The sequence below is a fragment of the Peromyscus californicus genome, unplaced genomic scaffold, assembly GCF_007827085.1.
Source record: "Peromyscus californicus insignis strain IS unplaced genomic scaffold, ASM782708v3 Scaffold_27__1_contigs__length_724164, whole genome shotgun sequence".
NCBI classification, from domain to species: domain Eukaryota; kingdom Metazoa; phylum Chordata; class Mammalia; order Rodentia; family Cricetidae; genus Peromyscus; species Peromyscus californicus.
The window spans coordinates 319,429-335,539 of NW_026294537.1; the positions used below are offsets into that span (position 1 = coordinate 319,429).

The 16,111-nt window shown below is 40.6% G+C and overlaps 1 long non-coding RNA gene across 1 annotated transcript in view; it reads right to left on the reverse strand.

Annotated features, from left to right (window-relative positions):
• Positions 1-16,111, reverse strand: part of LOC128120194 (uncharacterized) — a 110,536-nt gene that overhangs the window by 61,094 nt on the left and 33,331 nt on the right. The gene's annotated exons all lie outside the window — the stretch shown is intronic.

The window sequence follows — 16,111 nt, forward strand, 5'->3', positions numbered from 1 at the left end:
TTGGTATCTAGAGGCACCAAAAATGCCTAAGCCCTCTCCTCCCCAAAAGGTACCCTTTTTCTCAAGCCCGCAGCGACTCTAGGAGGATTCAGGTCAATGTCTCCCCCAGCTGGTTAAGGTCCACCACCGTTCAGGTGGGCACACTCCCTCATAAAATAAAATAAAGGGAGGAGATGCCGAGGACAATTTCAAGAGCCATGCCATATTGCCTGCCTGAGTTAAGTTTCTGTTGTCCAGAATTGAGCCACTAATCAGAAACTTTTGACATGCCTGAACAAGTCCTGAGCTATTAGAAAATAACTTAACATTTCCTTATCTTTCTGCTACAGTGACCATTAGTAACAATGTTTTGTGGTTTGGTTGCTTGGTTGGGTTGCTTGCCAACTCAACAGTCCCCTGATCTTTTCCCAAAGAAAGTTTCCTGGTCTGCTTACTATAAAACCCACCTGAGAAAAATAAAATTTTGCAGCTTGATCAGAATACTGTCTTGCTGTCAATTCTTTGTGTCTCTTGTCCCGTCATTCGCCATTCCCTCTTCTAGGGTCTCTGCTGAAGATTCCGCTGGTTGGGACAAGAAAATATATTCAACAGTATAGAAGAAAACTTTCCCAACCTAAAGAAGGAAATGCCTATAAAAAATACAAGAAGGTTACAGAACATCAAATAGACTGGATCCAAAAAAAAGTCCCTTCACCACATAATAATCAAATCACTAAACATAAAGAATAAAGAAAAAAATATTAAGAGCTGCAAAGGAAAAAGGCCAAGTAACATATAAAGGCAGACACATAAGTATAACTCCTGACTTCTCAATGGAGACTCTAAAAGTCAGAATGTCCTAGACAGACGTTATACAGATACTGAGAGACCATGGATGCCAACCTGGACTATTATACTCAGCAAAAATCTCAATCAACATAGATGGAGTAAACAAAATATTCCATGATAAAACCAGATTTAAACAATATCTCTCCACAAATCCAGTCCTACAGAAAGCACTTGAAGGAAAAATCAAACATAAAGAAGTTAGATACACCCATGAAAACATAGGCAATCAATAGTCCCATACCAACAAATACCAAAGAAGGGAAATCTACAACACTACCACCAAAAAATAACAGGAATTAACAATAACTGATCATTAATATCCATCAATATCAATGGTCTCAATTCACCTATAAAAAGACACAGGCTAACAGAATGGATACGAAAACAAGATCCATCCATTTGCTGCATACAAGAAACACATCTTTATGTGAAAGACAGACACCACCTCAGAATAAATGGCTGGGAAAAGACTTTCCAATCAAATGGATTTTAAGAAGCAAGCTGGTGTAGCTATTCTAATATGTAATAAAATAGGCTTCAAACTAAAATCAACTGGCAGAGATCGGGAAGGAGGCTATATATTTATCACAGGGAAAATCCAGCAAGATGAAGTTTCAATTCTGAATATTTATGCCCCAAATACAAGGGCACCGACATTCATAAAAACATTATTAAAGCTTAAATCGCACATCAAACCCCATACACTAGTAGTGGGAGACTTCAATACCCCACTCTCACCAATGGACAGGTCTGCAAGAGAGAAACTTAACAGAGAAATAAGGGAACTAACAGACATTATGACTCAAATAGACTTAATAGATATCTACAGAATATTCCATCCTAACACAAAAGAATATACCTTCTTTTCAGCACCCCATGGAACCTTCTCCAAAATCAACCACATACTTGTTCACAAAGCAAATCTCAACAGATACAAAAAAATTGAAATAACCTCCTGTGTCTTATCAGACCACCATGGCTTAAAGTTAAATTTCCACAACAACAAAAATTACAGAAAGCCTACAATCTCATGGAAACTGAATAATGCCCAGTTGAATCACCAATGGGTAAAGGAAGAAATAAAGAAAGAAATTAAAGATTTCCTAGAATTCAATGAAAACAAATATACAACATAACCAAACTTATGGTACTCCATGAAAGCAGTGCTAAGAGGAAAATTCATAGCTCTAAATACCCACATAAAGAAGTTGGAGAAATCTCACAGTAGTTACTTAATAGCACAATGGAAAGCTCTAGAACATGAAGAAGCAAACTCACTCAGGAGAAACAGATGCCAGGAAATAATCAAATTGATGGCTGAAATCAATGAAATAGAAACAAAGAGAACAATACAAAGAATCAATGAAACAAAGAGTAGGTTCTTTGAGAAAATCAGCAAGATAGATAAGCCCTTATCCAAATTAACCAAAAAGCAGAGAGAGAGCATCCAAATTAACAAAATCAGAAATGAAAAGGGGGACACAACAACAGACAATGAGGAAATCCAGAGAATCATCAGATCATACTTCAAAAACCTGTACTCCACAAAATTGGAAAATCTGAAAGAAATGGATGATTTCCTAGATAGGTGCCCCATCCCTAAGTTAAATCCAGACCCAATAAACTATTAAAATAGACTAATAACCCCTAAGGAAATAGAAATGGTCATTAAGTCTTCCAACTACAAAAAGCCCAGGACCAATGGTTTCAGTGCAGAATTCTACCAGATTTTTAAAGAAGAGCTAATACCAATACTCTTCAAATTGTTCCACACCATACAAACAGAAGGAACATTACCAAATTCTTTTTATTTTGTTTTGTTTTTTCGAGACAGGGGTTCTCTGTGTAGTATTGCGCCTTTCCTGGAAGTCACTTGGTAGTCGAGGCTGGCCTCGAACTCATAGAGATCCGCCTGGCTCTGCCTCCTGAGTGCTGGGATTAAAGGCATGTGCCACCACTGCCCTGCACCAAATTCTTTTTATGAGGCTACAGTTACCCTGATACCCAAACCACACAAAGATGCAAGAAAAAAAGAATTACAGACCAATCTCCCTCATGAACATTGGTGCAAAAATACTCAATAAAATACTGGCTAACTGAATCCAGGAACACACCAAAAAAAATTATCCACCATAACCAAGTAGGCTTCATCCCAGGGATGCAAGGATGATTCAACATATGAAAATCTGTCAATGTAATACACCATATAAACAAACTGAAAGAAAAAAAAACACATGATCATCTCATTGGATGCTGAAAAAGCCTTTGACAAAATTCAGCACCCCTTCATAATAAAGGTTCTAGAGAGATCAGGAATACAAAGAACATACCTAAACATTATAAAGGCAATTTACAACAAGTCGACAGCCAACATCAAATTAAATGGAGAGAAACTCAAAATGATTCCACTAAAATCAGGAACAAGACAAGGCTGTCCACTCTCCCCATACTTATTCAATGTAGTACTTGAAGTTCTAGCCAGAGCAATAAGACAACAAAAGGAGATCAAGGGGATAAAAATTGGAAAGGAAGAAGTCAAACTTTCATTATTTGCAGACAATATGATAGTATACATAAGTGACCCCAAAAATTTTACTAGAAAACTCCTACAGCTGATAAACACCTTCTGTAAGGTGGCAGGATACAAGATTAACTCAAAAAATCAGTAGCCCTCCTATATACAAATGAAAATATGGCTGAGAAAGAAATCAAAGAAACATCACCCTTTATAATAGCCATAAATAATATAAAATACCTTGGGGTAACTCTACCTAAGCAAGTGAGATACCTGTATGACAAGAATTTTAAGTCTCTGAAGAAAGAAATTGAAGAAGATATCAGAAAATGAAAAGATCTCCCATGCTCATGGATAGGTATAATCAACATAGTAAAAATGGCAATCCTACCAAAGGCAATCTACAGACTCAATGCAATCCCCATCAAAATCCCAACACAATTCTTCACAGACTTGGAAAGACCAATACTTAACTTTATATGGAAAAACAAAAAACCTAGGATAGGTAAAAGAATCCTGTATAATAAAGCAACCTCTGGGGGCATCATGATCCCTGACCTCAAGCTCTACTATAGAGCTATAGTAATAAAAACAGCTTGGTACTGGCGTAAAAACTGACATGTGGACCAATGCAATCGAATTGAAGACAGTGATGTTAATCCACACACCTATGTGTAGTGGATGACCATTCCAGCTTTGATCTAGAAGTTCCAACCCCCATCAAGGCTTTGGTAACTGTAACATGAATCTTAAAGAGTCTTATTAATAAAATCAAACCTGAGGCCAGTTATTGGGGTGAATGCTGGAAGATCAGAGAAGCAGAACAAGCCACAGCTACCTCACCTTGCCAGTTCCTCAGCTGGTCCTGTTTCCTCAGACTAGAAGCCTCTGAGTCCTCATCCAAATGGATCTCAGCTGAACTGCTGTTGCTCAAAAGCCTGAAAGCTTAACCAGCCAAATACTTCTAGTTTCTGGTCTTCATGCCTTGTATATCTTTCCTTTCTACCATCACTCCCTGGGATTAAAGGCTCACTTTCTGGGATTAAAGGCATGAGTCACCATGCTTGGATGTATCCTTGAACAGATGGATTTCTTCCTCTGGAATGCTAGGATTAAAGGCGTGTGCTACCACTGCCTATCCTCTATGTTTAATATTGTGGCTGTCCTGTTCTCTGATCCCAGGTAACTTTACTAGGGTGTACAATATTTGGGGGAACACAATACCACCACAGATAACTGTCATGCCTACAAGGTGGGGCTGAGAGAGGACCCTGAATACCCGAGATCTGGATGTGCCAGCTCTCTTGGGTTCTGGACCCTGAAGGTAGACTGAGCATAGTTCTCCAGAGAACACTGTGCAACTGCGCCACACTTTTCCCAGACCCTATTACATATCCCTTCACTTGTAAGTTGTCCCACAAAATAAACCTCCCTTTTAACTATGTGGAGTGGCCTTAATAATTTCACCAATATCTGATGCCCAACATGGGGTATGAACCAACGACTCTGAGATTAAGAGTCTCACACCTGTGAACATATGATTTTCGATAAAGAAGCTAAAACTGAAGCATGGAAAAAAGAAAGCATCTTCAACAAATGGTGCTGGCATAACTGGATGTCAACATATAAAAGATTGCAAATAGGTCCATATCTGTAGCCATGCACAAAACTCAAGTCCAAGTGGTTCAAAGACCTCAACATATATCCAGTTACACTGAACTTGATAGAAGAAAAAGTAGGAAGTAGTCTGGAATGCATTGGCCCAGGAGACCACTACCTAAATATAACACCAGTAGCACAGACACTGAGAGAAACAATTAATAAATGGGACCTCCTGAAACTGAGAAGCTTTTGTAGAGCAAAGGACATGGTCAATAAGACCAAACAACAGCCTACAGAATGGAAAAAGATCTTCACCAACTCCACATCTGACAGAGGGCTGATCTCCAAAATATATAAAGAACTCAAAAAGCTAGACATCAAAATACTGAATAATCTAATTAAAAAATGGGCTACATAACTTAACAGAAAATTCTCAACAGACAAATTTCAAATGGCTGAAAGGCATTAAAGGAATTACTCAACATCCTTAGTCATCAGGGAAATGCAGATCCAAACAACTCTGAGATACCATCTTACACCTGTCAGAATGGCTAAGATCAAAAACACTAAGGACAGCTTATGTTGGAGAGGATGTGGAGCAAGGGGAACACTCCTCCACTGTTGTTGGGAATGCAAACTTGTATAGCCACTCTGTAAATCAGTATGGTGGTTTCTCAGAAAATTGGGAATAAGTCTTCCTCAAGACCCAGTTATACCACTCTTGGGCATATACCGAAGGAATGCTCAATCTTACCACAAAGACCCCTGCTCAACTATGTTCATATCAGCATTATTCATAATAGCAAGAACCTGGAAACAACCTAGATGCCCCTCAACTGAAGAATGGATAAAGAAAATATGGCACATATACACAATGGAGTACTACTCAGCAGTAAATAACAATGATATCATGAAAGTTGGAGGCAAATGGATGGTTCCAGAAAATATCATCTTGAGTGAGGTAACCCAGACTCAGAAGGACAAACATAGTATGTACTCACTCATAAGTGGATACTAAATGTGAGGGAATGGACGGCCAGACTACAAACTGTAGCTAGAGTTTTCTCCTCCTTGTCCCGCCTATACTTGCTGCCTGGCCACGGGCCAATCAGTGATTTATTTATTGACCAATCAGCAACACATTTGACATACAGACCATCCCATAGCACTTCCCCTTTTCTTTTCTTAAAAAGGAAGGTTTTAACCTTTACACATCTCCAAAGTCAGCTTGGTATATTTGGGAATTTGGGCATAGCTTCTCTTACTACTTCCTGCTGGAGGGGGGTGCTGTATCTTATGGGGAAACAGAATATTTTAGGATTATGGAGTAGTCCATGAGGGTGTATCGTCTGAGCCAGTTGCCTTGAAACAATTCTGGATGTTGGATCATCTGGGCCATGGTGTCAGCAGAGACCTTTCAGGTGGTCTTGGCTGGTCAAACCTGATGTATCTTAATCTGGAACAAACCAATAGCCTCTGGCTTTCTGTGGAAACAAAAGCAGAGCCTCCTTTCCAAAGCAACATATCCTTATATCCAAATTTTGAAGTCAAGGTACCTTTAAAATATACATTTTGGCATAACTCAACAGCTTTTGTAATCAAATGTTTTTCTTCAGTTACGAATATCAAAGAGAACATAATCCAGATTCTCTGTGTGGTAGCCATCTTTACGTGGCTTATTTTTTTATATTAGCTTGAGCCTATTGCTTTAAACTGCAGCCTTCTAAGCCTGAAACGGCGCTGGCGCTGTGGCTGCTGGCTCCGCCCACTTCAGCTTCACAACATGTTGGTCATACGTTTTCCGCCAGCTCTGGGAGCCATCAACTCTCAGAAATAGTGGGTCTATGCTTCTATCAAAGCAGCGTGTAGCCCAGAAATCTCTCTCTTTTTTTTTTGTACTAGCAAAGGCTAAATCCACCACACAGTTTAATGTGCCACTTGCAGAGGCCTCATTCCCGCCATACTGCAGGTCGAGCATGCACGCCAGGAACCCGCCAGTAGCTCAAACCGGCAGGCTGCCGCTCATTTGAGAGAGACAATTAGGAAGCTGTTTTTAGCTCCGTTTTAGAATCTTTTTTCTCAGTTTTTAGGTGGAAACTCTTGCCACCACGTTGGATGCCATTTGTAGCTAGAGTTTTTTTGCCTGGCCCACAGTCAGGACAAATCTCTGACACCTGCCAGTCCCACAGCCACTCAAACCCGACCAAGTAAACACAGAGACTTATATTGGTTACAAACTGTATGGCCGTGGCAGGCTTCTTGCTAACTGTTCTTACAGCTTAAATTAATCCATTTCCATTAATCTATACCTTGCCACATGGCTCATGGCTTACCGGCACTTTACATCTTCCTTGTCCTGATGGCGGCTGGCAGTGTCTCTCTGACTCAGCCTTCCACTTCCCAGCTCTATTCTCCTCCTTGTCCCGCCTATACTTGCTGCCTGGCCACGGGCCAATCAGTGATTTATTTATTGACCAATCAGCAACACATTTGACATACAGACCATCCCATAGCAACAACCCACAACTCCAGAGAGGCTAGCTAACAAGGAAAGACCCTAGGAGGGACGCATGGATGACACTGTGAAAGAGAAGTGGATGATATCTTCATGAGTGGACTGGGTGTGGGGGGGGGTGGCAGAGGGTGAGGAGTGTGGTATGAGAATATAGGGAAATAGGAGGGTCAAGCAGAAACAAGGACAGAGTGGGAGAGCAGGGAAGAAGATACCATGATAGATGAGGACATCATGGGAATAGGAAGAGGCAGGATGCTGGGGAGACTCTCAGGAATCCACAAGGTTGACCCCACCTTGGTCTGCTGGCAATGGTCCAGAGGGTGCCTGGAGCAGTCTACTCTGGTGACCAGCCTGGCAAATAACCTAGCTGTCATCAGCCTTTGTCCAGTGACTTATAGAGGCAGATATAGAGATCCACAACCAGGCACCAGACTGAGCTCCAGGAACCCAATTAATGAGAGAGAGGAGAGATACTGCAGTTGAGGAATGTCAAGATCACAATGGGAGGACATGCAGAGATGACCTGCCATGCTAGTGGAAGCCCATGAACTGTGTACTGGTGGCTGTGGAGCCCCCATGGGCCTGGACTAGGCCCTCTGGATACGGAAGACAGTTGTTTGGCTTGATCTGCTTGGGGGGCACCCAGGCAGGGGGATCGGGATCTGTCGCTGGTCTATGGGCAGGCTTCTGGAATCCAATGCCTGTGGTGTGACACCTTGCATAGCCTTGGTGCAGTGGGAAGGGGCTTAGTCCTGCCTAGGCTCAGTGTTCTGGGATCTGCTGACTCCCCTTGGGATACCTCAATTTAGGGGATGTGGGGATGTGGGGTGGCTTGGGAAAGAGGCCTGGGGCATGGGAGGAGGGAGGAGTGGGGATCTGTGGATAGTATGTGGAGTGAGAAGAAAATTTCATAATAAGAAAAAATGAAAAAAAAAGAAGTAACAAGACTGAAAGCATTCAAGAGGGGAGGCCCATTTGTAGCACTCATGTTTGCAAAGTGAGGGAAATAAAGAGTGGCATTCTTCCCCTTCCCCAGCCTCCTGTTTTAGATGACACTAGAGTGGCTTCCACTCAGTTCCAGAAGGGTAGTGTGGGGGCTAGGAAGAAAAACAGCAGAGAGGAAGATTCTCTCTAGAAAAGAACTTGACAAGCATATGTAGTGAAACTTAATGGGAGAAAATTAAGTATGCCTAAGATATCAAACTTGACCAAAAGTACAGTATAGCCACATTAAAACCTTATACCACTGCCACAACTTGGGCTGGAAACAGAATCAGAATGAGAAACAGGCTTGGAAAAGCTGCAGGCCTCCTGAAGCACTATCACCAGCATCCACCACAGCTGTGGCATGAAGAAAACTTCCTAGAGAAGGCAGAGGAGAATGGAGGCCACACAGTGCCTGCCTCCTGGAGTGCAGTGTCCTGAGGCCAGCTGGGGGGTGGTTCTGTGCTCTCAGAGCTGGAAGCTTTTCAGTTGACACATGAGGAAGGTAAAAAAGACAGAACCTGCTCTGAGTTAGTGAATCTCAGAGCAAAGGAGACACATCTGGGCATATTGGAAGAGATGGTATGAATTGAAGGAAGTCTGGATGGCCCTACAGCAGATTTATAATGATTAAAAGAACACTGAAAAGGCAAAAAAAAAAAAAAAAAAGAATTTTGTGATATCCAAAGGCCTTACCACATTGATTACATTCTTAGGATTTCTGTCTAGTATTTGTTCTTTCATGCAGTTGAAGAGTACTACGACATGAAAAGGCTTTAGCACATTAAGAATTTACATATTTCTCTTCAGGTTGACTTCTATCTCTGCAAGGATAATGGCACATGAAAAAGGATTATCACATTTGTTCTGCTGGAAGGACAAAGGTGGTGGTTTAATCATTTCCCTGCTTTCCCTAGCCTTGTCAGTACATCCATTCCTTCACTGGCATTGAAGCCTATTTCTTTGGGATTCCAACATATACAAAGAAAAATGGTGAAGACACACCGACTTGTGGGACTGAGTAGCTAATAGATTCTTGGACATTCCATTTACAGCTAGCTATTGTTGGAATGAAGCCTATAAGGCATTCCAATAAATCCCATATATATATACATATATATATATATATATGTATATATGTATATATGTATATATGTATATATGGAGAGAGAGAGAGAGAGAAGAGAGAGAGAGAGAGAGAGAGAGAGAGAGAGAGAGAGAGAGAGAGGATCTCTAATACACTGGGATTTCCAGTCAATTAAATTTCTATACATTTAGTTCCAAATTTTCAATTATAGTCTAACTTCACATCTGAAACACTCTTAGCAAATACCTCAACACCACATTGCATACATTTGCAGAAAATATCTTTTCTTATTGTATAAAGCTATAGAATATGGGAAACTGAAACATAGGGTTCTGTGTTATTTCTGATAAAAAAAATTATAAAATAGTATAAGCCATTAGATCCATGAATAGACTTGGTTATTTGTTTTGACCAAGTTGATAGCTACTTGTTACTTAGAAGAAAGCTACTTATTTATTAATTCAGTCTTGTAGTCACTCATGCTTTAAACCTATTAAAATTCAAAAATTAAGTAACCAACAAAGGGGAAAGTAAACCCTATCTTCAGTTCTAAAGCTGTAGAATTTAGAATTGTAGTTAAAAGAGTGCATTATGGAGTGGAGATATATCTCTGTGGTTATGAGCACTGACTTTTCTTCCAGAGGATTCAGGTTCAATTCTCTGCACCCACATGGTGACTCATAACTATCTGTAGCTCCAGTTGTAGGGGACCTGACACCCTCACACAGACATACATACAGACAAACCCCAATGCACATAAAATGAAAAAAAATTTAAATGACTGACTGAAATTTAACGTCACTTTCTAAGTGGAGCTATCTTATTCTAGTATCATCCTGAATTAACACCTTTCCCAGAGGTATGTTTATATGGTTCAGTTGCTAGGCGTGAAGATATAAAATTGGAACATAAAAGTGTTAAAACTATGGGATAGTAGTGCAGTTGGATTCTATAAACAATATGCACAAGAAAGTTTTTGGGTTGTTTTGGAAGTAAATCATGAAATTTATTTCACATGTTATTTTACTTTGGAAATGTAAAATAACTTTGACATCTTCAACACAAAATCTCTACTATGCTCTCTCACATACACAAAGTTTGTCATTTAATGGGTATTTGCTGACACTTGCTTTTGCTTTATGTTTGAAATATTTGCTATGTTTCAGGGATTTCTCTATGTGCATAAATTTGTAGTTGGTTGTTTTTCTTTTGTGGACCTGCCACCCAGCTCCAAAATAAATACACAGAGATTTAGACTTAATTGTGCCTGGCCTTAGCTTGACTTGTTACTAGCCAGCTTTTCAAACTTAAATTATCCCATTTCTCTTTAACTACATTTTGTTGCTGGGTTTTTGCCTTTTCTTAATCTATGTTTCTTTTTCTCTTTTTTACTCTGTAGCTGTCTGGGTGTCAGGGTGGTGGGGTGGCTGGGTGGCCAGCCTCTGGAGTCCTCCTTTCCTTCTTTTCTCACTACTCTTCTTTTGAGGTATCTCCTCCTCTTTATTTTCTTTGCCCACCATCCTCACCAGTTTCTTCCTAACTATTGTCTCTTCCACTCTTTATTAGACCAATCAGCTGCTTTCAGCAGGCAAATTAACACAGCTTTATAGAGTTAAACAAATGCAAGATAAAAGAATGCAACATATCTTTGCATCATTATACAAATTTTCCACAGCATAAACACATGTAACACATCTTAAACTAATATTCCACAATATAAATTAGTCCATATCTTACTATAGACAAGACCTGGGGTTTATGTGAAATTTATAGTCACTGAGCTATGCCTGTATTAAGATAGATGTTACTGTGTGAGTTGTAAATCACAGTCTCAGGAGGAAGAACTGCATATAACTTAGTACTATGACTGATAAACTATAATTGAACTAAAAAAATAAATAATTTTAATGGCATCTTGCTGTTAAATCAAATGTGTTTCTGTTTATGTTTTAAGTGGAATTCTAATGTCTTATAGCAATAGGTAGTAAGTACTGTAGAAGTGCTGTTTTACATGACCAGATTCAGCAGGTGAAATGGTGCTGGCTCTCTGTGTATGAGTACAACCTTTGACAAGCTTGGGTTTATCTCTGTAGTTATTTAATTAGAATAAGTTAAAGTATTAGGTATGTACACACTAATAAGTGCATGGGCACCTACTGCAATCCCAGGACACATTTAAGGAGCAGGGACAATTATTCAGGACTGCCAACACCCACTGAGGTCATGGTGACACATACACAAAGACAGAAGACACCCAAAGAGGGACAAGGGCATCTGCTAAGGACAAATAGCACATTCTAAGAGGCAGAGGTACCTGATGAGGACCAGGGCAAACTGGAGAGAAAAATGGGGACATTTATAGAAGATATGGGAATATGCAGATGTTCTGGGACACTTACTGAAGTCACAGTACACATTTAAGGAGTAGAGATAATTATTAAGCAATGGGAACACCTGCTGAGATCATGGGGACTTACATAAAGACAGAAGACACAAGAAGAAAAAAATGCCATCTGGTGAGGACCTGATGAGGTCATGGGGACACTTACAATGGACACAAGGCATGCTGAGTACCTGGGATACCTGCTGAAGGCACAGGACACCTGAAGAGAGGCAAAGGTACATGCAGAGTGGCAGGGCCACCTGCTGAGGGAATGGGAACACCTGTCAATAGCTTGGCGACATCTGAAAACAGAAGCACCTGCTGACCTCAGAGGGCACCTGCAGGAAGTCAGGCACACCTGCTGAGGGACAAGGCTACCTGTACAGGCACAGGAAAACTACAGAGGGCACAGGATACCTCTGTAGGGGCAGTGGAACCTGCAGAGGACACAGGACAGGTTTAGAAACCTGAGGTGTAGGGGAACCTGAAGAGGACACAGGACATCTGCAGAGGACAAAGGAAACCTTCAGAGGTCACAGGACACAGGTCACCTGAAGATGGACAGAAAAACCTATGAGGAGACAAGAAGTGTGAAGAAGGGCAGGGTCACCTGCTGAGGTTGCAGGACATGTCTAATGATCAGGGATGCTTATTCAGGTTGAGCAAAACCCACTGGGGTCATGTAGACACTTACATGAAGACAGAATACACCAAAAGAGGGCTAAGGGCATCTGCTGAATGCAAAGGACACATTCTAAGAGGCAGGGACACCTGTTGAGGACCAGGGCAAACTGGTGATGGCATGGGGACATCTACAGAGGATACAGAAAAAAATCAGAGGTTTTGGGCAGCTGCAGAAGTCACAGGAAACCATCTGAAGTCACAGGACACCTGATAAGATGGAAGTCCACCTGTTGAGATTCTGGGCCACCTTATGAGAACATGAGGGCATACACAGAGAACCCAAGATATCCAGAGTGCCTGGGACATCTACTCAGGTCAAAGGACACCTGATAAGATCACAGGACACTTGAAGAGAGGGGAAATCACATTCAGTGTGTCACAGCTAACTTCTGAGGGTATAAGAACACCTACAAATGGCTTGGGGACATCTTCAGACCACATAAGACCCCTGCTGACTGCACAGGACAACTGCAGAAGGTCAGAGCCACCTTCTGAGGACAAATGACACCTGCCAAGATGCAGGGCCACTGCTGAAGGCACATGGGCACCTGCAAAAGAGCAGAGCCAACTTCTGAGGGCACAGGACACCTGCAGAGGGCAAGTGTCACCTGCTGAGGGCACAGGACTCCTAAAGAGTATGCAGGACACCTGCAAAGAGGAGAGGCCAACTCATTAGAGCATCAGACACCTGAAGAAGATCAGGGTTAACTCTTAAGGGAATAGGACACATGTTAAGGAACAGGATTCACTGCTAAGGGCACAGGACACTTGGTAATTAACAAGGCCACATGCTAAGGGCACAGAACACCTATAGAGGACTCAAAATACCTGAAGACAGGCTGTTGTATGGATGAAAGAGCTTGTTGTACTTAGATTATTTTCTGTCAGATTATTCTCAAACTTGGTAACATCTTTTCTGGAGACCTGGGGAAGGAGACTATTAGAGGTTGGATTCCTAAGAGTTTCCATCAATGAGGCCTTTAATGCTTCTTATATTCTCTTCTATTAAGAATTTTAACATTAACATTGTTAAACTGTGTTGGAAAAAAAATACACACAATGGGAGTATACCCTCTACAGTTAGACTTGTACTCTGCAGGACACATGAGGATCATGAGTTCAAATGTACCCCTAAATCATTACTGACATCCAAGCCAGGCTCAATAACAAACAACAAAATCTCAAGGGAATTTGTGAAATACGAGAAACAAAACCAGGAAGAACAACACAACATCCTTTCACAGACACCTTTACTTGAAATGTATGATCACAGGCTGCCTGATATTTAAATAAGCAATGGACAAACTTAGGTGATGGGAATCTCATTCTATATATTACATCAGAAAAATACCTATCACTATGCAAAAGCACAATGAAAGATGAACAAAAGCCACAGAAGAATTATAAGGACCACAAAATAAACTTCACTAAACAGATTTGTCAAACACATACCACATCTTAACATCAACATCACGTTTCAAAATAAAAACCACAATACAATGGTCTCCACTATTAGTTTTGAGTGAACATGTTAATTTAATTCCTTCAAGGCAATGGTGAAATGTGATTTTTTTCCTTGAAGCTGAAGACAACTATGATGTCTAAAGTCTTTATCAAATCATTTACATAAGTAGGGTTTTTCTCTTGTACATGCTTCTCCCTATTTCCTGACTTCAAAATGATTTAAACAGGCTTTAAAATATTTACAGTACTAGAGACATCACTTGGAAGTTAAGAAATAGTCATTCCCAGTACCAAGGTCTGAGTTTTGACAACTCCCTGTAATCCCTGCTACAAGATACAAGGGTCTAATATTCCCAGGAAGCAGAATGCATAATCACATACCCACACAAAAACACAGTGATATCACATAATTACAACTATACACATAATGTACAAATAACTGTACATGAAAGTTTTTCTGTTGTAAGCATTAATTCTTGTAACAGGTGTTGAGGCATCTAAAGGCTTGCAGAGTTTTTCTTCATCATGAATTGGACCATGTAACAGAAAGCTAACATGTAGGATTAAAGCCAGAAAAGTCAATCCTTCTAAGTTGGTGGTATCATTTGTGAAGATGTAGGAAATGCTGTCCTGCTGATGAAATATGTCACTGGGGGTAGGCTTTCAGAAATTATATCCACACACTACTTCTAGTTCCCACTCTCTGATTCATGCTGCAGTTTAAGTATGTAAGTTCCTAACTTCCTGCTTTAGCTGCCCTGTCTCACACTTGTGGCCATGCCACTTTCATGTTGGTGCTGTATCACTATGGAACCAAGGGCCAAATTAAACTCTTTTATAAATTGACCTAGACAATATATCACAACAGAAAGGGAACTAATGCAAATCCATAAAGTTTTATACCTGAATTAGCTATTTCATGCAATTGAATAGTAGTATAAAATCTCAAAGGGTTGCATTATTGTTTAACTTCACAGTGCAAGTGTTATAGCTCTGGAGATAAATGTACATGGACTTAGAAGTCAGGATATAGCTGCAGCTATGAAGAGAAGGTATCCTGGATACCTATATCTGTGAGGAGAAAGGAATTTTTGACAATCAGTAAGTGAAATTATACTTGAAGCTGTGTTCCAGTGAGGGATTATCTCTCCACAGGATGTAGCAATACTTCTTCTCTCTGAGAGAGAGCCCTTACAACTGGATTCTCCAATGACCTAATGAACTTTCCCAGGAGAGTTGTCCATTGCTTCTCTGCTGCAATCCACTAGGGAGTTTCTGATCTGTTCCAGCAAAAATAGGTCTTCACTAAAACTCATTCAAGACATTTATTTGGGAGAGAGACTGTCTCTGCAAAGGTAGAAAAGGGCAGCTGCAAACTGAACATGCATAGGGCTTATATCCAGCACTTAAGGGGTAAAGTTATTCCACGGAGAAGAGTTCCAGGTTGAGCAATGGTCTGATTTCAATCCTGGAGTTTGAAGAACCTCAGATATTAGCTTGACTTCATGCTCAAGGATTAGTTGGATTTGGGCTTAGTCAAGTGCTTCTTTGGTTTTAGATTCAGGGAAAAAGTATGGTGATATTTTATTTGTACTGAAATGTGATTTTATTTGTATGTTAATAAATAAAGTTGCCTGGGGGTCACAGCTAATAGCAAGCCATCGCAGAAGCTAGGCAGTGGTGGTACATGCCTTTATTCCCAGCTCTTGGGAGGCAGAGCTAGGCGGATCTCTGTGTGTTCAAGGATACAGCCAGCATGGAGACACACGCCTTTAATCTCAATACCAACCATAGAAGACCTGGAGGTCTGTACAGAAAGGCAGTGATGAGGCAGTCATGTGGTTGGGTTTACAACCAATGAGAAGGCAGAACAGAAAGTCTATGTAAAGACAAACACACAGGAAGTAGGTCTCTTGGCTGAAAAGGATAGCTGCAGCAAGTGAAGGGTAAGGCTCTTAGCTCTGACCTCTTGGGCTTTCATCTTTGCATTGGCTCTGTGTTTCTTATTTAATAAGACGGTTACCTCTACAAAAAAGTGTGTTTCTTTCA